This window comes from Fukomys damarensis, unplaced genomic scaffold (assembly GCF_012274545.1).
Source record: "Fukomys damarensis isolate Sample0158 unplaced genomic scaffold, DMR_v1.0_HiC HiC_scaffold_32, whole genome shotgun sequence".
In the NCBI taxonomy this organism is placed as follows: Eukaryota; Metazoa; Chordata; class Mammalia; order Rodentia; family Bathyergidae; genus Fukomys; species Fukomys damarensis.
The window spans coordinates 3,909,401-3,928,982 of NW_022900944.1; the positions used below are offsets into that span (position 1 = coordinate 3,909,401).

At 37.7% G+C, this 19,582-nt stretch overlaps 1 pseudogene; it reads right to left on the reverse strand.

Moving 5' to 3' along the window:
- LOC104875942 overlaps positions 1 to 16,330 on the reverse strand; it is a 22,789-nt pseudogene extending 6,459 nt beyond the window's left edge.
- Between the last annotated feature and the right edge of the window lie 3,252 nt (positions 16,331 to 19,582).

Sequence of the window (19,582 nt, forward strand, 5' to 3'; positions counted from 1 at the left end):
ATTTTAAACAATCCTAGAAAAAGACAATGAAGATCACAACATGAGGAGGCCCAACAGAGCAAATCAAATAGCCAAGTCTAGAAACTAAAACAAGAGGACAAAAAATAAAAAGAGTCAACAAAAGGACAATAACATGACAATAATAAGTCAGTACATATCAGTTATAACAATCAATGTCAATGGCCTCAATTCACCAATCAAGAGAAATAGATTGGCAGAATGGATTAAGAAGCAAAATCCAACCAACCATATGTTGTATACAAGAAACACACTTAGTGAAAAGGAAGCCCATAGACTGAAAGTGAAATGATGGAAAACAATTCTCCATGCGACAGGAACACAGAAAAAAGCAGGGGTAACAATCTTATTCACAGGCAAAGCAAATTTCAAACCAAAACTGATTAAGGGAGACAAAGAAGGCCATTACATCCTTGTAAAGGGAACAATCCAAGAGGAAGAAATGACAATCATAAACATATATGCACCAAATAAAAATGCCCCCAACTATATAAAACAAATATAAAGTAACATGAAAAACCAAATAACCACTAATACAATTGTAGTAGGGGATCTAAATACCCCACTATCAAAAATAGACAGATCATCTAGGCAAAAAATCAACAATGAACTACTAGAACTGAACCAAGCTTTTGAACACATGGACTTATTAGACATCTATAGAGTGTTCCACCCCACAAAATCAGAATATATATTCTTTTCAGCTGCACATGGGTAATTCTCCAAGATAGATCACATACTAGCTCACAAAACAGGTTTGAATAAATGCAAAAGAATTGAAGTTATTGCCTGTCTATTATCAGATCACAGTGCAATAAAGCTGGAGATCAATAGCATAAGAAACTGTAGGAACTTCGCAAACACATGGAAATTGAACAACATGGTCCTGAACAATCAATGGATCATAGAGGAAATCAAAGAAGAAATCAGACAATTTTTACAAATAAACAAAAACTCCAATACAACATACAGGAATCTATGGGACACAATGAAAGCAGTTCTACGTGGAAAATTCATAGCACTGAATGCCCACATTAGGAAAAACAGAGCAAGCTCAAATAAACAACCTAACAATGACTCTTAGACTTCCTAGAAAAACAAGAGCAAGAAAAACCACAGCTCAAACAAGAGAGGAAATTATAAAGATTAAAGCAGAAATCAATGCAATGTAAACTAAGAAAATGATACAAAAAATAAATGAAGCGAAGAGTTGGTTTTTTGAAAGAATAAATAAAACTGATAAACTCTTAGCAAATCTTATCAAAAAAGGAAAGAAAAGGCTCAGATCCATGCAATCAGGAATGAAAAAGACGAAGTCACAACAGATCCCACAGAAATCCAGAGGATCATTAATACATACTATAAGAACCTGTAGTCTAATAAAATGGAAAACACAGAAGAAATGGACATATTTCTAGACACTTATGAATTATCAAAGTTGAATGAAGAAGATAAAAACATTTTAAACACCGCAATCACAATCCGTGAAATTGAAAATGTAATTAAAAACTTACCAACAAAGAAAAGCCCAGGTCCTGATGGATTCACTGCTGACTTTTACAAGACATTTAGAGAAGATCTACTGCCATTATTCTTCAGACTTTTCAATGAAATTGAAAGAGAAGCAATACTTCCAAATTCATTCCTGGAAGCAAATATCACTTTGATTCCCAAACCTGGGAAAGATGTAACTAAAAAAGAGAACTACAGGCCAATCTCCTTAATGAATATAGGTGCAAAAATACTCAATAAGATATTAGCAAACAGAATACAGAGGATCATCAAGAAGATCATTCATCTCGACCAAGTCAGATTTATTCCAGGGATGCAAGAATGGTTCAACATACTTAAATCAATTAATGTAATACACTGTATTAACAAAGTCAAGGACAAGAACCACATGATCCTCTCTATAGATGCAGAAAAAGCATTTGACAAAATTCAACAGCCATTAATGATAAAAACTCTGCAAAAAATTGGAATAGATGGTCTATGTCTCAACTTAATAAAGGCTATCTATGAAAAACCAACAGCCAACATCATATTAAATGGCCAAAAACTAAAAACCTTCACATTAAAATCAGGAAAAAGACAAGGATGCCCACTATTATCACTCCTCTTTGATATAGTTCTGGAAATATTAGCCATTAGCAATTAGACAAGAGAAAGAAATAGCAATTAGACAAGAGAAAGAAATTAAAACAATAAAGATAGGATGGGAAGAAATTAAACTGTCATTGTAGAGATCTTTTGTTTCTTTTGTTAGATTGATTCCTAGATACTTCATTTTTTTGGATGCTATTGTAAAAGGAATTTTTTCCCTTATTTCTCTTTCTGTCTGTCTGTTATTTGTGTATAGAAAGGCTATTGATTTTTGGGTATTCACCTTGTATCCAGATACTTTACTGAATCTGTCAATTAAGTCTAGAAGAGGAGGAATTAAGAAAATGGAAAGATATCCGCTGGTCCTGGGTAGGAAGAATCAACATAATGAAAATGGCCATACTACCAAAACTGCTATACAGATTCAATGCAATATCAATTGAAATCCCAACACTATACATCACAGAACTAGAAAAAAGAATCCAAAAATGCATTTGGAACCATAAGAGACCTAGAATAGCAAAAGCCATACTAGGCAACAGACACATGGCAGCAGGTATAACAATTCCCAATTTGAAACTATACTACAAAGCCACTGTGATAAAAACAGCATTGTACTGGCAAAGAAGCAGAACTGAGAATCAGTGCAACAGATTGGAAGACACAAAAACAACTCCAGATGCACTCAGCTACCTCATCTTTGACAAAGGAGCTGACCACACCCACTGAAGGAAAGATAACCTCTTTAGCAAATGGTGTTGGAAAAACTGAATCTCAAACTGCCAAAGATTGAAACTAGACCCTTATCTGTCACCATGCACTAAATTAAAATCCAAGTGGATTAAAGATCTAAGCATAAAAACAAAAACACTAAACTTGCTGGAAGATAAGTTAGGCAAAACTCTGGAAGACATTGGCATAGGAAAAGACTTTATGACAAATCCTCAGTAGCACAGGAACTAGCAGAAAGAGTCAAAAACTGGGATTTCATATTATTAAAAAGCTTCTGCACTGCAAAAGAAACCATCAGCAGAACTAAGATACAGCCTACAATGTGGGAAAAACTTTTTACTAGCTGCTCCTCAGACAAAGGACTATTATCTAAAATATATAAAGAACTCAAAACAACCACCCCCCAAATATAAAGACCAAATTCTAAAGTGGGCATCTGAAATGAACAGACATTTCTAAGACAAAGAAATAAAAGCAGCAAGTAAATATATGAAAAACGCTCCACATCACTGCTCACTTGAGAGATGCAGATGAAAACAACACTGAGATTTCACCTCACCCCAGAAAGAATGGCTGCTATCAAGAAATCAACCAATGACTAATGTTGGCACAGCTGTGGGGAGAAAGGAAACCTTCTCCATTGTTGGTGGGATTGCAGACTGGTGCAACCACATAGGGAGATACCTCAAAGAACTAGGATTAGTGGTCTCATTTGACTCAGCTATCCCTCTGCTGGGCATCCTTCCAAAAGAATTAAAAGAATCATGGTGATATATGTGCACCAATTTTTATAGTGGCACAGTTTGTAATAGTTAAAACTTGGAATCAGCCCAATTGCCCATCAACTGGAGACTGGTTAAAGTAGATGTGGTTAACCTTCATGCTAAAATCAGGAATAAGACAAGGATGTCCTGTTCAATATAGTTCTGGAAACATTAACCACAGCAATTAGACAAGAAAAAGAAATTAAAGCAATAAGGATAGGAAAGGAAGAAGTTAAACTGTCATTATTTGCTGATGATATGATACTCTATATAGAAGACCCAAAAATCTCTGCCAAAAGACTTCTAGACTTAATTGTCAAATTCAGCAGAGTAGATGGATACAAGGTCAACACTCAAAAATCAATAGCCTTCTTGAACACAAATAACAGACTCATTGAGGGAGAATTTAGGGAAACAATTCCCTTCACAATAGCATCCAAAAAAAAGGTGTAAGATAAGGGTTTAATTTTAATATTTGGCAAGTTGAAATCCAGTTTTTCCAACAGAGGCTATCTTTACTCCAGTGAGGATGGTTGGCTCCTTTGTCAAAAAATGAGGTAGCTGGGTACATCTGGAGTTGTTGCTGTGTCTTCCAATTTATTCAACTGATTCTTGGATCTGTTTTTGCCTTTGTTTTTGTTTTTTGCCAGTACCATGCTGTTTTTATTGAACTGGCTTTGTAGTATAGTGTCAAGTTGGGGATTGTGATATGCCCTGCCATGTCTCTTTTGACTAGAATGGCTTTTGCTATTCTAGGTCTCTTCTAGTTCCAAATGAATTTTTGGATTATTTTCTCTAGTTCTTTGAAATATACCATTGAAATTTCATTCAGGATTGCATTAAATCTGTGAAGCAGTTTTGGAAGTATGGCCATTTTCACGATGTTGATTCTTCCTACCCAGGAACAAGGGATGTTTTTCTTATATCCTCTTTGATCTCTTTTTTCAGAGTGCTGTAGATTTCAGTGTAGAGGTCTTTTGCTTCCTTCCTTAGAATGATTCCTAGATACTTCATTAATTTGGACGCTATTGTGAAAGGAATTGTTTCCCCTAATTTCTCTCTCAGTGAGTCTGTTATTTGTGTACAAGAAGGCTATTGATTTTTGAGTCTTGACCTTGTATCCAGCTACTCTGCTGAATCTGTCAGTTACATCTGGAATTCTTTTGTGAGTGGTTTTTTTTTTTTTTTTTGGTCTTCTATGTAGAATATCATATCATCAACAAATAATGACAGTTTAACTTCTTCCTTTCCTATCCTTATTGCTTTCATTTCTTTCTCTTGTCTAATTGCTGTGGCTAATGTTTCCAGATCTATATTGAACAGGAGTGGTGACAGTGGATATCCTTGTCTTATTCTTGATTTTAGAGTGAAGGTTTTAAGTTTTGACCATCTAATATGATGTTGGCTGTTGTTTTTTCATAGATAGCCTTTATCAAGTTGAGACAAAGACCATCGATTCCAATTTTCTGCAGTTTTTATCATGAATGAGTGTTGAATTTTGTTGAATGCTTTTTCTGCATCTATTGAGATGATCATATGATTTTTGTCCTTGACTCTGTTAAAATAATATATTACATTTATTGATTTACATATGTTGAACCATCCTTGCATTGCTGGAATAAATCTGACTTGATGACCCTCTGTATAACCCTCTGCCAGTATTATTGAGGATATTTGCATCTATGCTCATTAGGGAGATTGGCCTGTAGTTAAAAGAATATTAGTATTATAGACAGCTAAGTTAAATAAAATTATAATAGGCCATCAGACATGGCTGAACCCTTGAGAGAGTCAAGAGAAAAGATGAAAACACACTGCAACTGCTGCCTGAGACACATCAGTTAGGAGCCAAGCCTCAAGATGGCAACAGCAGGACCAGGCTTATATACTTCCCCAAGGAATAACTGATAGCACCTGGTCTGGTAAAGTCTAGATGGGCATCAGGCACCTCCATGGGTGACCAAGACCCCCAGATATATCACCTACCTAAGAAGTTCTTTGTTCTTTCTATGTATTCTTGTTATGTGGCTTGCTTCCTAATTGGATCAATATTACCTGTGACTATGCTTGTAACCTTATTGGTTAATCATAGCTGTAACACACATTGTACATAGGTGGTTTTTGCTCAGTAAAACCTCCCAGTAAAGTGGGGTCCTTGGCTACCCATTTGGATCTCCTCCTGCCTCTTGCGAGCTATTCTCTCAATAAATACTTCCATTTATTTTCAATATTCAATAAATATTTCTTAACCTCTCTTATTCCTAGAATTCATTCTTTGATTTTTAGAGAACATAAATTCAGTGTATCAGACATTTAACAGGTTGGGAGTTATAATATTTCCCTAAAATCATTTGGAGATCCTATTTCATCTCCTATATCATTAGGAACACTTTGCCCCTAAACAACTTTTATCATATCAGTCATTGTAACAGAGTGCACTGAGGCAGTTAGAACAATCAATTCTTCAGGAGACATCTAAAAGCTATTGAATTAGGCCAGGGTTCTTCAGAAAAAACAGAATATATATCTATAGATATAGATGTAGATATAGATATAGAGAGAAACAGAAACAGAGAGATACATAGAGACAGACAGAGAGACACAGGAAGACAAAGAGAAACAGATTTTTTTAAATTGGCATACATGACTATTGAGGGAAGCTACAAGTCCAGTCTTCTTGGTGTCCTGGAGGTCCAATGTGGGGGGGGGGCCACTGGGACAAAGTATGTATAAAAGATGAGTATGCAGATAAGGGATTTTTGGAGCCACATGCCCAAAACCTCCTGGAATGCATGGTTAGAGATTAAAAGACAGCCTACTGGGTCACAAGTCCAAGTAGGATCAAAACACATTGCCTTAAGGAATGAATGCTCTGGCTTCCATCCTTCCCATTCTCTGATTTATTACTTAGATTGCCCCAAGCCCTGTCATATAACAAACTCCCCACCACAGTCCTTCCTTTGTCCTTCTCCTGTCCTTCCCCTGTCTCCTTGTTACACCAATATCCTTGTTACACCAATATCCTTCCTTTGTTCTTTATCCTTGCTTCCTGGTCCTATCAATAAAATGCCACAGAAGCCTCAGTTTAGGGCTATATTTATGAGCCTCTCATGCCGAAAGGTTTTGGTTAAGGGAAGCTCCTCTGGGCCTTACAAGGGATTAAGTTGGACACTGACTCTGAGTAATGTTTTATCCTTTGCACCTTGTGAACTACAACACCAGTAATGTATTTCCAGCTCAAGGACATTTACTGCAGAACCAGAAAGAGCCAGTGTTGTGTGTGGAGTCTTAAGGCCATCTGCTGGAAAATTCTGTCTTGCCCAGGAGAGGCTACTCTTTTTGTTATAATCTGGCCTTCAGCTGGTAGGACAAGGCCCAACCACATTGCAGAAGGCAATCCACTTTCCTCAAAGTCCATCCATTAAATGTCAGTCTCATTCAAAGTTAACTGTATAGATATGCCCAGAATAATGTTTTACCAACTATTTGGATACTCCATGGCCCACCCACATTAACACATAAACTTAACCATTAAAGTCACCTTGAGATTAATATTTACCATAAAGCTAACCTGATATTTTGAAGACAACATAAATCCAATATAACTAGGGTATGTAGCAAAACAAGCCTAAAATAAGGGCAAAGAAGTCATCAAAAATATCCATAAAGCTATCGAGGGAAATTAGATTAGTCAGAGTCAAATACAGAGGCCACAACCACAGAAATTATTTTAACAAAGATAACTTATGAAAAAAAATAGTACTTAGATATTAAAGGACTGAAAAGACCAAAAAGATCTTAAAATATCATAGAGGTGGGATATGCAAGGAACCAATCATCACCTCTGGCCTAGAAGAAAAGAGAAAGCAATGGAAACTGTTTAACTTAGAAGTCTGAAGGAGATGTTTTATGGTACTGGAATTGAAACTCCCAGGGAGAGGCCTAAAAGACCAGGATGTGGATTTCCAAGTACAGGCACTAGCCCGCTGATGTTAGTGTCCCCTAGAGGGCTCAGTGAGGCTGGTTGTATGAGCATAGGAAAGACTGAGACCTGGAATCAAGCAATACTCCTGGAATGAACTGCCACTGAAGAAGTGTTGCCAGGGTGACAGCTGATGCTGGAAGATACAAAAAGCAAACAGGAAGAACAATTCGCTCTTCCTCCTGAATCTTTAATGACGTCCCCTAGGTATAGGCCTCCCCAGCAATTAGCTGGCCAAGAAGAAACATGACCCAGAGAGCCCTAGCACAGAAGTGTGGGTTTGTAACTGGGAGATGTTAGCTTCATAACAGGCACACAGTCCTTTGGAAGTGTTCCCAAAAGTAAGGGGCAAAAGACAGTCCACTAGGAAATGGGTAGAAATCTGTACTTTTTACCTAAATGAATACAAAGTAAGCTTTATTCATATTTAAAATGAAGGTTTATAATGAAAGCTTTGGGAGAATATTAAAGATGAAAATGAAAAAGAAAATTGAAGCAAAGAGAAAAGTCAGTAATAGGGAAGTGACTCTTGGTAAAGTGCCATCTTTACATGTGCCAAGGCAAGAAAGAGAAACTGGCAGCGAAACAGAACTTTTGTACAAGGAGGTCACCTGTGTACTATTACACACCGAAGAAACTTAGAATCACTGAATTATGTTTTGGAGTTGAGAATTATATGTCTTGCCCCAGGCTCAATTTTTCTACTTATTTTTCTAATTTGATGTAGTCTGCACAATAGTAGGAGTTAGATAAAAGTTAAAGGATAACAGAGAGAAAGAGGATTGGCTGTCAAGAATGGAAGAACATCTTTCCAAGGAAAAATGGCTTTGAGGGTCAGAATTCTAGAGATGATTATGAATGGATGAGCCAGAAGGGCAGGCAGAAATAATCATAAGAGGTGTCCCATGCCTCACCAGAAAGAAACACAATACAGGTAAACTTTTCACCCAGAGAACTAGTCAGTTGCTAACGCTCTGCCCACTCTTTCTAGATGTATATAGAACTAACTCTTTATTTTTTATTTAAGCACAATCATGGAAACAAGCAGTAGTCAGACATTAGCAGCCATAGAGAGCAAATAAAAGACTCTTTAGAGTCTCTCTTTTAGACTTTACACATAATCTAATTCGATAAACTTGTGTTGAGCAACAGCTGCATAAGTCTTAAGTTAAAACTTCAAGAGAAGGTGCAATAAAGAAAAAATATCAAGGCATGGGATTTAGCTCAGTGGCACTGTGCCTGCCTTGCAAGCTCAAGGTCCTGAGTTTGATCCCCAGTACAAAAAAAAGGGGAAAAAAAAAACCCACCAAACTTTTAGTTCCTAGAAGTTGGTTTATACATACTATCATATGCATATTTATAGTGATAAATATCCAAACCCTAATTTTTGGCTTATTTTTTTGAGGAAGTGGTCCACAAAGACAAAAATAGCCAGGAGCCCACTTACATCCTGTCATGTTCCAGGCTGACTGATTATGTGCTCGTCTTTGAACGAATAGCTGAGGTTAGAGTGCTGGAATATGACGATTAGGGAAAATTAATCAAGGCTCATTCTACAGCTAAAGGTCAATCCTACTGCAACCACTTGTTTGGGCATGGGGTTGTGGTTTGATGGTGTTATTTCCAGAGAGGGAAGGGAGGAAAAAGGCAGCAAATAACAGATGCTCAATGTAGCAAGGAAATGGATTCAGTTTTCTGATGATGTAAGAATTTGTATAAATCTTTGATGCTGACTCTAAAAGCCCCCAGCACTGTGTGAGGTGCTTTCCACTACAGACATTAATGTACAATAATATCTTGGTTCGTGAATGCTTCTATTCGAGAACAACTTGGTTCACAAACAGAAGCACTGTGCAAAATTTTCCTTCCATTCATGAACTCCACAAAAGTGACTGGGGACATTTTCACTGCAAGAACAGGGATGTGGCTGTAAGAGTCAAAGTCTCACTTCCACTCCATGGAGTGTGAACAGCCAAAAAGGCCTCCAGGATGCTGGGTCCTAACACCTAGCGAGGCTCTGGGAGCTCAACGGAGAAATGAGAAACCCAGGAGGGAACACACCAGGCTAGATGGTAAATAGACCTTTATCAGTCTGGCCAGGCAGCATTCCCGGAGCCATGTAGCTCAGAGAGGCAACTGCTCAGGGTCTGAGGTCCTTTTTATAGGGTGTTTCTAAACAAAAAGTCAGGGCATTCACAGAACTACCAGAGGATAAGATTCCAAACACATTGCTTATCTCATGCAGGAAATGTTCTATGGTCACCTTTTGTCATACCATTTGTCCCTGGGCAGGCTGTTAGCCAAGTTAGCTATTAACATATGAAGAAGCAAGTCTGGCCTATTAGTATGCTGCTGTACTGTAATAAATGTAACCAAAGGCCCACTATGTATTTAAGGCTCTGTCCCCACCTGTGGTGCTATTGGCAGTGGTAGAACCTTTGGGAGGTGGAGCCTAGGGAAAGCAGTTAGATCAGTGGGGGCCTGGAGGTGATATTAGGGTTCGGTACCTCCTCTTCCTTCTCTTTCTTAGCTTCCTGGATCTTTTCATAAACAGCTTTGTAAGTACTGATCTGGATCTCTGGTGTCAAACTGTAACACTGAGTTGGGATGAGAGGTCCAGCAACTGAAGTATGCACTACGCCGTTTGCCACACTAAGATTTTTCAAACACAGTAGCATCTGGGCAAGTACTCTTATTGAGAGGAGCAAAACTCTCACATGCTGTAACCAGGCAATGCTAATGAGGGGACACTCCCTCCAGTTGCTTACAGGTAACAGGCAGCCACAACAATGAAGCACCACAACAATGAAGCACAGTCGGGAGATCAGGTCAGATTTGTTCCTACACATTTGTGAGACACACACTGGGGATGTCAGCAAAAAACTTCAGATTTTAGGGGAGGGCAGCTAAAAACCACCATTCGGGAGGTAGAGACATTGATCCTGTTAAATGTGGGCAATTAACGTTAATGATCTTGTGCTGGTGGAAACAAGTGGTGTGTGTGTGCGTGTGTGTAAGTATGGGAGGAGAAGTGGCAAAGGTGGGGGATAGTCTTTCATTCTGGAGCTATAGTAGCTCTGCTAATTCCTCCCTGCATATATTTGCCTATTAAAATTTGTAATTATCAAAAGAAGTAAACAACTCTCAAATTAGCACACAAAGGTGAAGTAACTTATTGTCTTAAAGGTGTCAAAACAAGAAAATACACGTGCACACTTTAAAGTCATTTATGTGGTAGGTAAATGCCATTTTAAGACTTTTTTAATGGAAAATAGACATAAACAAATGTATAGAGGACTACACCTCAGGGTTTAAAGCCAACTGTAACTAAAGGGGGAAAAACTGCTCTCTGTCCTTATGTTTTTGCTTCAGCCTCTGTATCTTCTGTTCCTTGTCTTTTGGAGAAAACACTGCTTTGCTAGGCTGCCATCTCTTTGGAGGAGAGTAAGCTTTCCTTCATGTAACCTCTTTCCATGTTAGTCTAAGTGGAAGAAAAACCAGCTTCCAGAGATTTTCTGCTGTGCTGGATGGAAGATGGCAAAATCAGTGTCTCAAGCAGGAAGCCAATGTCTCTTCTCCTTCTTCTGCTGGCATATTTGCATAATAAATTTCACATTTCTCACATGTGTGCCCAAGCAATTTTCTTCTCTCTTCTTTTTTTTCTGAATTACCTCAGTATGAAGAAAATTTTGTAAGCTAGTCTCTCCCTCATCATCTTTAACGTATGGCCCTGAAAATGCCTTCTGCTTTGATTCTATCTTGTTTATCATTATAGTAAAACCTTGGTTTGTGAGCATGATTTGTTTTGGAAACATGCTTGTAATCCAAAGCACTTGTACATCAAAGTGAATTTCTCCATAAGGAATAATGGGAACTCAGATAATTCATTCTACAACCCCAAAATATATAAAATGATTATAATATTATAATATTAAAATAATAAAGAAAATACAAAATAAAGATAAACAAATTAACCTGCGCTTACTTCTTCAAACCTTCATGGCTGGTGTGAGGGAGACAAGAGAAAGGGTTATCCTATAGGAGGGCTGTCACTACCACTAATGGAATCACTGCTGTCTATTGGCTCAGTGGAATCTTTTTCTTTTTCTGCAACTTGGTTTTGCAGTGACTCTTGGTTTTGCCTCCTTTTGAGGATTTTGCTGACATGTGACATCTCATTGTCATTAAACAGATTCATCGTTTACACTGGCACAGCTTTTTTTGGGTGGTGATTTTCTACAGAATTTTGCACACATTTCATTGCAGAATTTTCCCACATTTCCCTAATCTCATTTGAAGTGAGGGATTCCTCTGCTTTTTTCCTCCTGCTCCTCACAGATGAGCTCTCCTCCATAACCTCTTGCTGTTGGGAGACAATCACCCACAATCCCGCAGCAACAGAGACAGACACAGAGACAGAGAGACAGAAAGAGATAGAAAGTGAGAGAGAAGGACCACTGCCTCGGTTGTGATCATGTGACGTTCAGCATCATCTGCTACTAGTTTTGCAAGACATCACTCATTTATCAAGTGAAAATTTCTGAGAAATGTTTGCTCATCTTGCAGAACAAGGTACTCACAATCTAAGGTTTTACTGCAAAGTCTATGCATTTCTGTGAGTGTGTGTGTGTGTGTGTGTCTGCGCACACATAGCAGCAGCTAATTCCCCCAACAATTCATTTACCTGGGGGAAACTAACTGCCAAATAGGACTATCTTCATGTGTTGCTCAGTCAAACATATCTTCCAAGCTATGGAAGTTATCACTCATTTTTCCAAGCTATCATCCATTCTGCTTTCTCCATTTGGACATTTTTTTCTCCTTTCTTGCTCTTTCTTTTTAACTTTCTCAAGTGCACTTTCAGGATTTAGCTCAGTGGTTCCACCACCTGCCTTGTAAGCGCATGGTCCCAAGTTTTATCCCTAGTACCAAAAAACAATTTTTTTAATTAGAAAAAATAAATAAAGTGCATGTTCAGTGACCAACACATAGTCCATGTGTCCTACCATGCTTTGTATCTACTTTATGCTGAGAGATGTCTGCTCCTGGATCTGTACACTACTGGGTATTTTCAAAGAATGCATCTTGGCTTTCTTTGGCTTTGCTTTAGCAGTTCAGGGATTGACCTGAAGAAATAATGCAAGTTCACATCCTCCATAGACTGACCTGTGTTTTATTTCCACTGACTCATGAGAATCAGCACCATTCATATTATCAAAAAGATTTTCTGGAAAAAAAAAAAAAGCAAGGAAGGCCAGGGATTTAGCTCAGGGGTTCGGTGGCCTGCTTTGCAAGTGCAAGGACCCAAGTTCAATCCCCGATACCAAAAAAAAAAAGGTTTTCTGCCTCTAAATTCTCTTGTAAACATAGCAGGATTTTAGCCGGGCATGGTGGCATATGCCTGTAATCCCAGCACTGGGGAGGCTGAGGCAGGAGGATCGCTATGAGTTCAAGACAAGCCTGGGCTACATAGTGAGTCCCAGGTCAGTCTCAACTACATAGTGAGACCCTGTCCCAAAAAACCAAAAAACAAAACAAAACAAAGCAAAAAACAAACAAACAAAAACATAGCAGGATTTCAAAGACAAGAGTCTCTTCTTTTATAGTAAGTTCCCAACTTATGAACATTCTGGCTTTGAACTTTTACAGATATGAAAGGGCCTCACATTAGGAATGTGCAAACAAATGGCAGAAGTAGCTCATGTCTCTGCTGGACACTGTCACAGTTGGGCTGCTGTGTACTCACTGCACAGTGTGGTAGTGCACAGTAGTACAGTGGCAGCCTGGGATGTCCAGGAGCAAGATGAAAAGCAGTGGTGATGTGGAGGGGACTGCTTAGAAATGCAAAGCAATAACCATGGAAACAAATTTAGAGATTGGACAGAGGCAAAAGATGGTGGACGTAAGTCATTCAAACATTGGCACAATTCTAAAGAACAAGGACAAGATCATAGATCACGTGAAGTGTTTTTATGCTTTACATCATATATTTGTGTCAACCCTGTGTAAGACTTTGTGGGACTTACAAATGAATCCGACTTATGAACATTCTCCCTGAACAGAACTCACTCATAAGTGGAGGACTTACTGTACAGCTAATGATGTTTTATTGTCTGAGAGGATTTACTCAAAGACTGGAGAATGTACTTCTGCATCCACTGGGGAATCTTGTTTGTTTGTTTGTTTGTTTGGGTACCAGGGATTGAACGTGGGACCTTGTGCTTGTGAGGCAGGCGGTGGAACCACTGAGCCAAATCCCTGGCACCCTCTGGAGAATCTTTAGGTACCATGCAGCTCCCATGCAAGGGCTTATGGCTTGAGGAAGAGCCCTGTGGAATGGGGAGGTTCATAAAGTGTTGCTTGCTTAAATCTATTTTTAGAGGTCTCATTTTCTTTGTTTCTTGCTTGATAATGAATAGCTGAAAACTGTTCAGATAGATCCAAAGGTTTATTCATGACATGGTTCCCACTCATGGAAAACTGACTGTCCTTTGAAAAAGTATTTCCTTTGTCAAAATAAGGTTGGGCAGAACTTACTCAAGTTCACTTTCTTCTTCAGCTTTCTTTCTTTTTAATGTTCTGCCTCTCTATGATTTCAGGGGCAATATGTATATCAATAGTAGTATCTTTTTTTAAAGATTACACATTTATTTTATCTCCAGGAAGTAATAGTATCTTTAATGATCAGTACTTTCCTATTCATGTATAGACTCATATTTTTAAGGATCTGCTTACTAAAACATAGTTGGTTAACGATCTTGTTGACTGCAGACCCAAGACTATGATGTGTGAAAAGGGTACTATCTTCAGATTTTGACCTAGTTTTCTCCAATCTAGAAACAGAACCGCTGCTAAAACCGCTGTTAAAATGGCTTTTTAAAAAATGTATCTAAAAGAGAAAGGGACAAATTTGCCCCCAAACTACTTTTCACACTAGAGGTAGCTCCAAATACAGAGATAATACCCAAGAAGTCACTTCTGCTTGAGGACTTTTTGAAGTAGAACCTAACAATTATAATAAACTGTCTTCAGTATTTCTTATAGATTCCTCCTGTTTCTTGTGATCTCATCCAGGCAGTGGTGGAGCTCCTCATCAATGAGACTATGGGACCTGGAGGTTCAGATTCCCCTCGAATACCAAGTTCAAGCATTTCAGCAACAGCTGTAACTTACTGTAACAACTGTAACTGTCTTAGTGGAGTAAATATTTGCTCCATGTGTTTTAGCCACTGAAGCTTCATTTTGAACAAAAGTGCCAGCCACTAGAATTTCCTTTTCACTAGGGCTATTCTGTCATTGAGTTGAAACTTTTCTGGAAACTTTTCTTAATTTATTTGTATACACAGAATGTTCCAATTTAGTACAGTAAAATGTAGGATTGTGAGTGTTCTGTAATATGAGCAAGTACTTCTCATAAATTCTAACTTGATGAATGAGTGATGTCTTGCAACACGAGTAGTGTATGGTATAGAATGTCACATGATCACAACTGAGGCTGCGGTCACCCCCACACTTGCTTGTGATTGTGGGTGATTGTCTCCCAACAGCAAGAAGTTTACGGGGGTGATCTTGTCGGTAGAGGAGGAGGAGAAAAAGGCAGAGGAATCCCTCAACTCAGATGAGATTAGAGGAATGTGTAAAATGTGGTAAATTTTATTGAAAAGTAGTCTGAATAAAGCTGTAGCAGTGCAAACAATGATCTGTTTAAGGACAATGCTATGTCACAGTTCCATGAAATCCTCAAAAGGAGGCAAAACCAAAACTCATCACTGGATAGGTTCCTTGCTAAAGTTTCACAAAAAGAAAAAAATTTCATTATTCCATTGAGTCAATAGAAGGCAGTGATTCCATTTTGATAGGGAAAGTCATCCAACATGATAAACCTCCTGTCTCTTGTCTCCCTCACACCAGCCATGAAGGTTTTCAAAGGTAAAGGCAGGTTATTTTTCTTTGTATTTTGTATTTTCTTTATTGTTTGGATTATAATATGTATGGCAATTATTTTATATAGATATTTCTGGATTGTGGAACAAACCGTCTGAGTTTTTATTACCATGGGAAAATTTGCTTTGACATAAAAGTGTTTTGGATTACAACCATGTTTGCAGAACAAATTGTGCTTGCAAACCAAGGTTTTATTTTATTTGGGGTTTTTTTTTCCTAAATATCAGACAAGGAGATTCTCCTTTCTTTGACCACTCGATGGCAGAAAATGAAGCTTGTTATTGGTGAATCTGGAATAACATTTTCCTCCTATTCACACACAGCCGCTTGATGCTGCTGAGTCTCAGTTTTCAGCTGCAGCTGTTCAGAAAGCTTTTTATTTATTCCTACAGCATGTTCTTTTCATTTACAAGCTCAGTAACAAGTTTAAGATTTTTTTGGCAGATATTTTCACACTTCTGTTGCACCTTCTGCGTGTGTTCTCCAGTTACTGCACAGTGATCACATAATCCTGCTCATAAATGATCTAAAATGTAATGCTTTCATGAAAGGCTTTCTGTTGCTCTCTCAGCTGTTGGCTGCTGGTAAAGAATTCTTCCAGTCTCTGTGCATCTAAAATTCACTCCTATTTCAGTTTAGTCACTCCTACTTGTAAACCTTGTACTTCTTCATCACGATACTCTTTCAATTTTGTTCAAAGTTCCTTGGGGTCATTAGATACGTCTACAGAGCTAGTGCTTCCATGGTTACTTACAGAGATGCTTGTCTCATCTAACAGGCTCCACATTTCTATTTGCAAAATGTTTTATGAGTTTTTCTATTACATTTTATCAGCTTGAAGCTGACTTTGTATGCCTGAAACACCCCATAACTGAGCACAGTTCCAGGCCGGAAGTAGCTGCTAGGACTCAGCTCTGGGGTTGATAAGGATCCTTCTTACATCTCCCAGGATTGCCTTGATTTCTCCAAAGCCCCTGCAGGGAAGCAGGCACCAGCTGGATCTGTGAATGGACTGGAGTTCATTGCTCTTTGCCAAACACTTGGTGGAGCCTCTAGCTGTGGTTTTGAAACTAAAGCTATGCTTAACACACTGAACTGCTTATCTCAATTCAGAGATGGAGGCTGAATTCAAAACCTGAAACCACTGGTGTTTTCTTTTTCTCATTTCCTCATATGTACCTTTAGACAAACAAAATTACTGTGATCATAGATCCAGAAGGTATTTAATGAAGTGGAATACTGCTCATTCCTGTGCATTATTTTAGAATTCTTTTGGGGTTTCACGCTGAATGAAAATGTAACCCAAAACAACTTTCTCTTCCTCAGGACTGTCCCATGTTTTATGCTCAGTAGGATGATTTTCCTGTGATCCTATGTAAATAATTATAACCATAAAAATCAGAGCATCCAGTCAAACAAACTGAACTCACAGTGAACTCATAAATATTCTTTTAAGAAACTGTAATCCTAATTGTCTTCAAAAAGATACTTTTTAGGGAATCAATTTGGGGAGATAGTCAAATCAGTATATATTCTAAAACTGCTCATTTTGGGGGGAGATAAAGCTCTAAAGGTGGATAGTGGTGATGGGTGCACACATTATGAGTGTAGCTGGTGCATTTAACAATAGCTAAAACAGTAAATCTTATGGTATGTATATTTTACCACAATAAATATCCTTGAGGAAACTATGTGTCATAAATTACACCAAAACTTAAAATAGTCTCCAAACTGAGTTTCAACTTTCAACATATATTGTTTAGTCCAAGTCTTGAGGTGACTACCAGTAGTGGTTTCTCCCTTGCTGCCAAATCTTTCTGAAAATATTTGGCTTGGTTTTAAAGGATGATATTTACTGGATACAAAAAATACAACTCATGTCCTTACTGATTTATTAAAATAAGTTAAAAACGGTCCCAATTAAGCTCAATTTCATACCATGAGCACCAACAAAACACCTATTGCTTTTCCAACACATGTATCCAGTACATACATTTATTTGTATTTGCCAATTATTCCCTCAGAGATTCCATATGGCTGATTTTAATTTGCACATGTTAAACTGCTTTAGATGTTGTCCAAACCATCAAGCAGCATCTGTATGGAAATTTGGTTAATGTTCAGCGTCCATCCTCAGCCAAGATATAAGCACAGGGTACATTCAGGTCTTCTCCACTGGGGCCAATGTTCAATACAGAGCTCATGGTTCCATGATCAGGAGACTGCTGTCAAGTATCTCATGGCAGTCATAAGCCAAATATCTGTGCACTTTTGATGTAAAACTGAACTAGCCTTAGAATGTTTTCCATGCTTCTCTCTCTCTTTTAAATAAAAAAATAAGTACTCTGCAGTAAAAGTATAATGACTGAACTTTTTTGTTTTCTTGGTTGAATTTTTCCTTAAACAAGATTGTTATAAACAATTTAATATAATTTCAACAAATTATAGGTGTTTTTATTAATTTAAATATGTGTATAATTCTGACTTGCACAAAGAAATTATTATCTAACTAAATTCCAAAGCTTTGTTGAAAAAAAAAATAATCACAAGTCTTGGTCATTGAAGCTTATCTCTTTTTTTCCTCTCAAATTTTTTGTTAGTATATTTTAGGTATGCAATACATTTACATTCATCAACCCCTTCAACCCTCCCTATTTGTAAAGCCTTTGTTTTTATTTTTTTTTCTTTTCTCATATTTTTTCCTTTCCCTTCTTTCATTTTTTTTGTTTGTTTGTTTGTTTTCCTTTTTTGGCACTGAGGATTGAACTTGGGTCCTTGTGCTTGAAGGGCAGGTGGTAGAACCACTGAGCCGAATCCCCAGCCCTTCCTTCTTTCCTTTCCCCTTCCTCTCCCAATTTCCCTACACCTTTTTTTTTCCTATTTCACATTATCAATTATTCATTTTAGTCCTTATTTATGCTTTCAGTTTTTCATAACAGAGAAACTATTTGGTATTTACTTATATGTGTCCTATTTATTTTGCTTAAGAGTATGTCCTCAATGTACATCCATTTAGCTGTAAATGTCTTTAATTTCTCACTCTTTATAGCTGAGTAGTACTCCATATTATGTTTTTTAAAAATACGTCTCCTTTATCCAGTCTGCTGTTGATGGGCAATTGGGCTGTTTCCAAGCTTTAGCTATTGCAGAGTGTGCCATTATAAACATGGGTGTGCTGCGGTATGATTCTTTAATTCTTTTAGGAAGATACCCAGTAGAGGAATAACTGGTTCAAATGGGACCTCTAATGCTAGTGTTTTCAGTTGTCTCCATATTGATTTCCACAGTGGTTGCACCAGTCTGCACTCCCACCAACACTGGAGAAGGGTTCCTTTTTCCCCACCCCCCTGCCAGCATTTGTTATTGGTTTATTTCTTGATAGCAGCCATTCTTTGTGGGGTGAGGTGGAATCTCAGTGTTGTTTTCATCTGCATCTCTCAAATGACCAGTGGTGTTGAACATTTTTTCATATATTTATTTGCTGCTCTTCTTTTTCTGAGAAATGTCTGTTCATTTCAGATGCCCACTTTTTAATTGGGTCTTTAAATTTGGAGGGCCTGACTTTTTAAAGTTCTTTGCATGTTCTAGATAGTAGTTATTTGTCTGAAGAACAGCTGAAAATTTTTTTCCATATTGTAGGTTGTGTCTTAGCTCTGCTTGTGATTTCTCTTGCATTGCAGAAGCTTCTCAATAAAATAAGATCCCAGTTATTAATTCTTTGTGCTAGTTCCATGCTACTGAGTTTTTGTTCATAAAGTCTTTTCCTATGCTGATGTTTTCAAGAGTTCTACCTTATCTTCCAGCAAGTTTACTGTTTCTGTTTTAATATTTATATCTTTAATCCACTTGGATTTCAGTTTAGTGCATGGTAAAAGATAAGGGTCTAGTTTTAATCTTTGGCAGATTAAAATCCAGTTTTTCCAACATCATCTATTAAAGAGGTTATCTTTCCTCCAGTGAGGGTGTTTGGTTCCTTTGTCAAAGATGAGGTAGCTGAGTACATTTGGAGTTATTTCTTTATCTTCTAATCTATTCCAAT